This window comes from Gavialis gangeticus, unplaced genomic scaffold (assembly GCF_001723915.1).
Source record: "Gavialis gangeticus isolate Ggan-Ray unplaced genomic scaffold, GavGan_comp1, whole genome shotgun sequence".
Classification (NCBI taxonomy): Eukaryota; Metazoa; Chordata; order Crocodylia; family Gavialidae; genus Gavialis; species Gavialis gangeticus.
This window is the reverse complement of record NW_017728992.1, coordinates 46,113,093-46,123,375: the sequence shown is the minus strand read 5'-3', so window position 1 is coordinate 46,123,375 and position 10,283 is coordinate 46,113,093.

Here is a 10,283-nt window from a genome sequence, read left to right as displayed (position 1 = left end):
AAATCTGGACTCTAAATATGGACTTAGGTAACTCAACTTGAGGCATTTATGTTTGAAAAAAAACTTTTCTGTATGTCCGTAATATGAAGAAGCAACAACCATGTGATAGTTAAAGTTGTCCTTCAATGCTGAAAGTCCATGGTTATGGTTACGCCTGAGGTGAGCCAGCAGGACAAGGAGAGAGTCATTATATTAGCCTGTATATTATCTGCATTAAAGAGGTTATTAATACCTATGAGATCAAGGTTATGTTTCCAATCCAAGATCTTAATTGAAATAAAGGGGAAATTACCTTTCCAGGAATGTATGACCCCAACCCTCAACTCATAATAGTCCAGCAACAATTTGTGTCCAACCATTCACAATGCCCCTAATGATACATGTGTTTCAAAACTTTTGAAGTCACATAAGATGCATTTCTATCATATAACCTGGAGGGTGACACATGACTGACAGGATTAACTGGATAACTCCATGATGAAACGACACTGCATTCCAAATAGACCCTGCTCATTAAAATGTCTATTGTCAGGAAAATTTATTTCACTGTCACACACATACATGCCCACATTCCTGTAGATGCTTAATATGGAAATATGAGAACCTTGGAGCAAGGGAGATCAGAGAACTGACATTTCTAACACAAACTGGTATGAGATAAGGTTGGTCAAGTAGGAAAATAAATAAATAAAATCCACAAATATTTTTAGAAATATTCAGATCAGGAATGATCTCTGGGATTCTGCAACTGTTGTGTGTGTTGTCCCATCCCATCCCCTCCTCCCACCACAAGTATTTGGGAAACTGCCAGGTGCATGTAAAAAGTGTTCATGAATTTTAGTGGGAAAGACAGTTCCTCAGAAAATCCCAGCCAGAACAGTCTCATTTGCTGTTCATTATTCTCCTGTTTAAAAAAAAAAAAAATCAGGCAGCAGAAAAAAAAAATCAGGGTCATGTATACAGGCATAACTGGCCAGTACTGCACCCCAGGTGGTGGCAGTGCACAGTGCAGGAGCAGCTGTCATAATTTTGCTTCTGTAGACAGGATGTCACCTCCTTTTTTTGCTGCCAAAGTATGTCAAACAACCTAAAAACCCACTTTTTTTTGCCGCCCGCACTCCCCGCTCAAACCAGCAGCTATTACAGTGAGCACCATTGCTGCTGCTATACCCTCCCCACTAGAGCCAGAGTCACAGCAGGGAAGGGGGACAGGAGAGTGAGAGATTCCCCCAGCTTTTTCCCCTTTAGGCAGTGTCAGAGATTTGTGCTACCCATCATTATGCTACTGGTCATGTAACTTATGTGACCAACCATGGAAACAGCAAAGAACCATTTGCTGTGAACCATTTCAAGAAGAGACTATGGTGCAAGTAGTACTATGGTACACACACAAGAAGAAAAACAGGATGCAGTCAGGGAATCACTGAGACAATGACCACGCCAGTAACTGTATTATTCATCTTCAGAGCTGCTGTGGAATTTTGACCAGGTAGCATCACCTGTGGTGAAGTGGGCTCTGCTCTCTGTCCAAGACACATAATACAGCATGGGGGTCACATCACTACAGGTAACTCAGGTTTCCTATGAGGGAGCCTGAGAAGGCAGGTCAAGGGAAGTGATTATTGCCCTCTATTCAGCACTGGTGAGGCCACATCTGGAGTACTGTGTTCAGTTTTGGAGCCTCCACTGCAGAAAGGATGTGGACAAATTGAAAAGAGTCCAGTGGAGGGCAACAAAAATGGTTTGGGGGCTGGGGCACATGATTTCTGAGGGAATTGGGCTTATTTAGTCTGGAGAAGAGAAGACTGAGGGGGGATTTAATTCTAGCCTTCAACGACCTGCAGTGGGGTTCAAAAGAGGATGAGTCTGGGTGGCTTACTGGGGTCCCTACCATTGTGTACAACATGGGGGAGGCATGTGGGGCATGTGCCCCCCAGATCTGTGTGTGGGGCAGAGGTGGACTACCACTGCATGCTGGGCTCTGCATCATGCTGCTGCTGCCCTGGGAGCCTCGTGCAATGCCATGTGCCTGCCACGTGTTAGCTGCACTGTGTCCTTCCCTTCCCCCCACCCCCCAGTGGCAGCAGGCACATGGCATCCCATGCAGCTCCAGAGGCAGCTGTAGCATGGTACAGAGTGCAGCAGCAGCCCACTGCTCCCCATGGGTTTTCTCCCCTCAGGCCAGCATGCCCCATCCCTGCAGCAAGGCTGGCACAAAGGCAGCCTGGGCCTTTCCAGGGATGCTGGGGGGTGTGGGGCTTCCCACTCTGGGCACACCCTGGGGCAGGTATGGGGGTCATGTGTCTAACAGGTACTCGTGGGGGGGTGGAAGGGGACAGGGATCAGAGCAGTATTTGGGGGATGGGAAAGGAGGTGGGCTAACTTGTGGCATGCCTGCCAAAGAAGTTGGCCACCACTGAGCTATATGATACTTTTTTGGGAAAAAATGCATGTGAATCTAAAATAACCAAACTTTATTGAAATCTGAATATATTTATTTACTATGGCTGAGTGTAACAATATTTTGATCTGTTTCATTTCATTTCATATTTTGATCTGCTTCGTTTGTCTTGTACTACTTTCTTTAAGAAATAAGTAACTTTGGACTTTGCCAGCGTACAGGATGTATCAGAAAGCTGCATAATAGGGCTGTACGAAACAGCACTATTCTGTTTCGACTTCTGCTTTGATGTTTTGACAAAACAGTCTTTCATTCTGAGATTCGTTTAATTTCAAAACCACTTTTCCTTTTTGTTTCGTTTTAACTGTTTTCTGTTTTGACATTTCGCCCAGAGGGTATAATGGGGAAGGACAAAACTGCCTATAACTGTCATTTTTGGGCAGATTTGAATGAAAGCAGCAGAGAAGCCATGAAGTCTGCCAAGTTTCAAGGAGATAGGTGCAGGGGGTTCTGGGAAACTGCACCTCAAACTGCTGGCAAGTAAAACTTGTGACATGTATGACTGCGTGTGTGTTAAGGTGCACCCTCACTGGAGCTGGGACATCTACATGACAGCCTCCTCCTCTACAGTTTCAGTCCAGTCCACCACTTTAAACAACAACAGGTAATAACTTAGTAAGCAGCACTGTAGCACCAGCAGCATCTCAGGCAGCCAAACAGTCACAGTCAATAGCAGAACAGTCCTTCACCGCTTTTCCCCTTCCCTCTTCTTACTTTGTTTCCCTGCAGCCAAGCCCAGCTTCAGCTTCAAAACTTGAAACACTTTGAAACTCTCAAAATGTTTCAGCTGCCCTCGTTTTGTTTTGAGGCTGTTTCAAAACCCTTCATTTCATTTTGATTTTGCTGTTTCGAGCTCAAAACAAGTCGAAATAGCATCATAACAAAACAGCTAGCGAAATTTTGCACAGCCCTACTGCATATAGGCTTTGCTGATGAGTTTTACCAATCACCCTCTCAAACACCCTGTGTAGGCAAATTTACTTTTACTATTTCATTGTCCTTGCTTCTGCTGCTCTCACTCTATAATCACCTGTTTGAAAGAGCTAGTACATTCTCCATACAACTACATGGTTAGAACAAAATGCTTAATTTATGGCACCAACAACATGTCATTTTCAAGGGCCTGTAATTAGAGGTTACAGAATGACTGAATTGCTAAATATCACAGACAACCACAACCATTCTGCAAATGGCAGCCAGAAACTTGTCCATCTAGTAGCTTTTCTTAGGTTCCCATTTACTTCTATTAACACCCACTCACTCTGCGATTCCAGAGTCCCTCCAGCAGTGCACCGCCAGTACAAGTAGTTCATCCTCTACTACAGGATGTGAATTCACAGTGCTATTTTCTCAGGTCATTATTAATATTGCTGATTAATACCAAAGGTAACCAAAGTGCTTAATAAATAAATAAATAAAGGCCAAGGGACCACTTCTAAAGCAGGACTTAGGTGCTGGAAGTGGGAGTTTAGCACCTAATCTCACCTATATTCAAAACTTCAGTCACAAAACCCCCTGCTCACTTAGTGCTCAACCATAGAAATGCCTGAATTCCAGAGGTGCCACAGGGTTCAAACTTAAAAAGTATTTGATAGTTAGAGTTTTGCTTCTACATATGCCCAGACACACATCAGCCTTGAAAACGCTGAGTAGCTCAGCACCCAACTTATGCCTAAACTTTATTGGGACTCAGAAGCTAGGCATTCCTCTGTCTACATCTTCTGAGGGACTTGATCCTTTATGCACGCTGAGAGTACACTGAATAGAGCAGTCTCTCCTCAAGATGCAGTGGCAGGCACCTCTTTCTTTTTAAAAGAAACAGATGTTGGAAATGATCCCTGACACATGCAACAGGTTTAGAGCACTCCCCCAGACGCTCTCCATCCTGAGAGAGTTCTTAGCCACACTAGGCACCATCCCAACAAATGCCCTAGCCATCAGACTGTAAGCTATTTTGAGTTGGGGCACTCTCCCCATGACTTCACGGAGTTTAGCTGTTAGAAGGTTCACCTGGATGAGAGGAATCCTGGATTCTGGTCCCTGTTCCTAGGACATTGTATACAATTTACGCTTAATAGTTCTTAAATAAAAAAAAGGATAAGCAGTCCTTGAAGCAGGGATCACCACTAGGTCACCCTGTTCCCAGGTAAGTGTGCTCGCCAATAGGTTGCAGAGTCTTCTTCCTTTACTCCAGCCCAGTGGATCTTGAATTATTTGTTGCCTAGTGGATCAGCTTCATCAGGATCCTGTCCCCTGTACCAGAATAGCTTATGGCAGAGGTTCCCCAACTTTGCTTATTGAGTATCCCCTTCCAGATTTACCAGCTGCCTGCATACCCCTACCAGCATGCTTTAACCCCTTAACGCCAATTATTATTATTGCAATAAAAATTAAATCCACCATTACACAATGTCTCCCACATACCCCCAAGAGATGTCTTGTGTACCGCCAGGGGTACACATCCACAGTTTGGGAACATGGCAATAGTGGTTACAGCACTGTCCTGGGAGATGGGAGACCTGGAGAGAAAAGATTTAACACCAGGTCCTGTACAATCTGAGAGAGCATTCCACCCATTAGAATACCAATCAAGAGGCGTACCACACTTCCTTCTCCCCTGGTTCTGCCAGGAAAGCATGAACCCTACTCTGTTTTTGCAAGAAAGGTTGTATATACCTACCTTCTAGAATGTGCCCCGAGTGGACAAGGTCATCTCTCTACAACCAAAAGTAAATCCCATCCCTCTCCAGGAATTAAGACCTCCTTATTCTCAACATTTCCTATAGGCTAGTTTGAAGGGACTTACCCCTCAGCATGGTGGTTATTTTGGGTCCCATTCTCACACACCTTACTTCCTCCACATAAAGAGAGCACAGGCCTCTAACAGGGCTCTAGATTCCATTCAATCCTATTTTGGATCTAGCCCATAGGCCCTCACCTGTGCAATCTACAATGTCAGAGTACAGTCCTTTAAAAAAATGTAACCCTATGGATAGTGCTCATTGTTAGGACTTCAGACTTCAATACTGAGATACTGTGCAAGACAGCAAAACAGCAGAGCCAGGCTGTGCACTACCAGATACCCAGCTATGTGCATAGCTGTGTGGTGCTGGTCAACAAAGTACATAGGAACCCAATGACATCCTTTACATATACAAGCAAATACATTAATTACTACTCTGTTGCCAAGAATCATTTCAGTTCACCCACACAGAATGAGTAAATTGCCTTAACAGAGTGAAATGAGAGACAGACAGAGAGACACTCAGGACAGTAGGCTCAGTACATTTACAATTCAAGCAGGAACAAAACATTGCGAATGATGGTCCACTTGGCCCACCTCTTACCCACGAAGAGACAGGAGAAACAGAGACCTATCCATAAGTCATAGAATGTTTTTATAGGACCAGAAATGGTTGACTTTCTATCTTAACCCCAAAAAGAATGTTATCAGTAAAACAGATATCACTAATATAAGTTAAAATTATGCAAATATTGCCCTACATTTTCAACCCCACTGCCTACAGTTAAGCATTTAAATCTATATGTACAGGTGCACCTTAAAGCATCCCAGTTTTAAATGCTGTTGGGTATATGCTGCTGAAATCAAAGAAAGTAGCAAGTGACTAGCAGTACTAAGAGTCAGAATATTTTTAGAAGCCAGAATGGTGACTATATATTTTATATTGCTGAAAATAGTAAAGGGAGCAAATAATAGGAACTAAATCATCTATTAGCTACTCAGAAGGGAAGGTGAAAATGCTCTACATCATAAATTCCCAAACTTTGTCTTATTGCGTACCCCCTTCCAGATTTACCTGCTGCCCATGTACCCCTACTAGCATACATTTTATAGTCATAGATTGTAAGGCTGGAAGGGACCTCAGAAGATTATTGGGTCCAGCCCCCTGCACCATTTTAATCCCTTAGATGCCCATTATTATTATTATAATGAAAATTAAATCTGCCATTCCATAATTTCTTCCATGTCCCCCCTGATAGATGTTGTGCATACCCCCAGAGGTACATGTACCACAATCCGGGAACCCCTGCTCTACATCAGTGTCAGTCTATGGAACTGATTTTCACATCTGAAAGCTCACCTACTCTTTTGTTACAGGTTCGAAGTCCCATTAAGGTCACTGAGAGTGATTTGTACTAGTTATTAAGCAACAAGACCTCCGGGGCAGTGTCCACAACAAAGTTCAAATGGGCCTGGATAACAAACTCTCTTGTCAACTTTGTGTTCCACCCAGCTCTGTGGGAGGCAGAGAAAAGTTGTATTGCCACTGCCTACTCTGTCATCTTGCTAATCAACATTTGCTTTCAGCAGACAGGAATTTACACACTAGCACATCTCCCGCTTTACAAGATTTTCCCAATAACTGTCCCATCCAGAGGAGCATTGAGTTCTGTCACAAAACAGTTGAGATTTTTTTCCAAATCTAGGTTTTTTTCCTTCAAATTTTTCTTCAGAAAAGAAACAATCTTCAGCATTTTGGAGCAGCTAAAATGCTGGCCTAGATTTTTTAGTTTTTGAACAACTTCCTCAAATACTTTTTTAAAGTTTTCAACATCTGAACACTTCTTGATATATATTTACATCATTTTAAACAGATATAGTTATAAGGAACAGGAAAACCATATATTGCTTAGCAACAGAACATTGAGTTTGATAGTTCTTATATTAAAATATATTCATTGTAGTTAGTGAACTGATCTAGCCATGATACAGCAATTTCTCTCAGTTATACATGCCTCAAGAAATTAATACTTTGTAAATAAAATGAAGATGTTTAAGAGAAAAAAAAACAGATAGACAAAGGAAATATGATTATATTCAATTCAAAGGGGCAGGAAGTGAGAACAGAGGGACTAATTTTCATTTCCAAGGCTTCATTGAGATATGGTAGTAGAAACAGAAGTCGAACACAAATCCATTGCTTAAGCTGTAAATCCATCTCTTTTTACATACTCTATAACTGATGTGGTTAAACCTGACAAGTGTTTTGTTAGATTTACTTTTTTTGACCTCATCCTGAGTTACTAAGATAAAATACACACAACTCAAAATAACCTGAAACCCTTACCTGTTGGTGTAGGAGGAGAGCAAGTAGATAAAATTAAAGGATCTTTCTCGTAGCTTGTTGCCTCAGTACAAAAAGTTGAGGGAAGCAGGCAGCAATATCTCATGGATAAAAATAACCTTTCAGGGACTGACCCCATCAAGGAAGCATAAATCAATGTAGAATTTCTTTTCGTCAGGTACAAAGGCCTAAGCCAATGCTCACTGAAGTCAGTAGAAGGCTGTTGGCTTCCAAGGCTGTAAGTCAGTAGCCTCATACAGCAGCTCGCTGTTGTGTTTCAACGGCTTCAAACAAACAAACAAAACAAAAAACTCAAGAGTCTACCCATTCAACATGAATCTAAAATAATAATAAAACCAAACTATATAAGCAAAGCAGTAAAATTTCCTTTCCATCTACATCTTAGTCATCCATCCTAAGTGCAACTAAAACTCCCACCCTGACCCTAAATTTCTCCTGTCCAAGCAGAAGCCCAAGCTCAACTGTAAAATCCACTCTCCAGTGCACACTTTGGCAGGCAATATTTGCAACATACCTAGAAGTTCAACATGCTGAGGCTCATTTAGATTAGGAAGAGAGAATGCCAGTGGAGAAGATATCTGCAGTGAGTACTAGATCCTGAGGAGATGAAGTGTGACTTCCTTTTACAAGATGCTTTTCACATGTTTTGTGAACAATTTTCATCCTTTCATTGACTGATGGACCCTAAGGTCCTTCAGGAGTGTCACAACATGCATAATGTCCTTGAGATCTGCAACTCTTGTATACCTCTTCAGTGTGTGAAAGTCATTTTTCTGATAAAGAAAAAAGAACATCAGATATTCCTCTACAGTGGCTCACATACATCCTTTATCCTAGCAAATATATGGGCTACATAAATAGATTAGCACAGATGACAGTAAAAAGAACAGGTCTAAGCCAATATACATAAAAGTCTATGGAAATATTGCTGTTGACTTCAGTGGGATGTAAAGTAGGCCTTGATAGTTTATTTTTTTTAATTCCTTGGGGAACTCCTTAAAAATTTGGAAAGTTACCTCCCTTCAACCCATCCTTCAAACCTCTCCTTTGCTGTGATGCCTACAAAAAACTTGACAACAATAAGGCTGCTGCTATGTTGCATTCACTACCTGTTGTGCTAACCCCCGCTCTTGCACTCTTCTGGATCAACTCCATCTCTCCATACTCAATGTTATCCCCGTTGTCACACTTACATTGTAAGCACTTTGAGACAAGGACTGTTTTTTGCTCTGTATTTTTGCAGTGCTCAGCACTCCAGGGTCCACGGTAATACAAACAACAATAGGAACAAGAACTGACCTAAACCAAACCCTGTTATTTGATTACAGAGAAAGGTCATGAACACTATGAGGCTGCCTTCTGACCTCATTTAAACTGGTAGGAATCATAAGTAATGTCATTTCACTGAATTATAAAACCACCGATGTTAAGAGTCCCTCCAAATTATCACCCATGCACCTGATGTCAGAACCTGTCCCCAATGGGATCAGTGTTTCTAGGCTGGAAGGATAGTTATATTTGTTAATGATGAATAAAGAATAAATTGTATTAAACATATTCTACTGTTCATTCATTTTACTCTTTCCAAACTTCAGATGTAAGTAGCATGCTTTATGTTCAATAAAAAAACAATATACATATTAGGTACTGCATACACAAAGGCACATGCACACAGTCCATGCCCCACACACGCACACACACAGAAAGAAAAAACAACTGAAATAAAAGAAAGTTGAGATTGCAAAATTAAGCACTATAAATTTTAGGACATATCAGAATTTAAGGTTGCCTCAGTTAGGTCCCTTTGGGTTCATGCATTATGTTCCATTTTTTAATGGCATGATCACAAACCCCAGCTTTATTCAGTGAACAAGACAGATCGTGCACCCTCTTCAGATATTCAGAGTTACTAATCTTCATGTGATGCACATTATTATCGTTTTTAAAGCTCTTCACAAAGAATAATGCTTGTATATGCACTATATGTTTAGGAAATGAGGGAGTATTATCATCCCCATTTCGCAAATGGCGGCTCAGGGAGAGATACAAAGGCTAAAGTTGTCAACAGTTTCACCGATTTGGGACATACAGTTTAAGAAGCCGAGGGGGGTCCAATTCCTCAGAATTTCAACAATCTTTTATGACTGTTTCTATATTCAAAGCATAGCTCCAGCTGGCAGGGGGGCATGGAGACCGCTAGCATCCCCCCTGAAATTGACTCTGCCAGCCACCAGCTGGCCGCTGGGGAATCCTCCCATCCCAGTCTCTAGGGGGACCCCTCAGTTGTGCCCCACTGGTGCCCCCCCAGACTTGGGAGGCACCAGTCACCCATGATGATATGGCAGAGGAAAAAATAATATCTAGTACTGTGGGACAGCTCTCAACTGCATTACACATGAGCCCAACCTTTTTCTTCCTTCAGTATGCTGCCAAATTCACTACATACCTTCCAATTTCTATCATACGTGAAGCAGAGTCCAAAAGTACACTTACCTATACAATGTTGATTCAACCCTGAGGCAGACCCACTGTATGGGCAGTATGGGTTGAGTCTTCAAAAAATGTAGTTTCCAACTTCTAACAAGACTCCATGGGACAAGTATGGCCAGAACTGTTTCAGAAGTTTGCCCAAGTTGAGCAAAAGGCACCATGGCAACCCTCCAGACCAAATGTCAAGCCCCTGCTCCAGAGAACAAAGAAAGGCATTAGAGCTT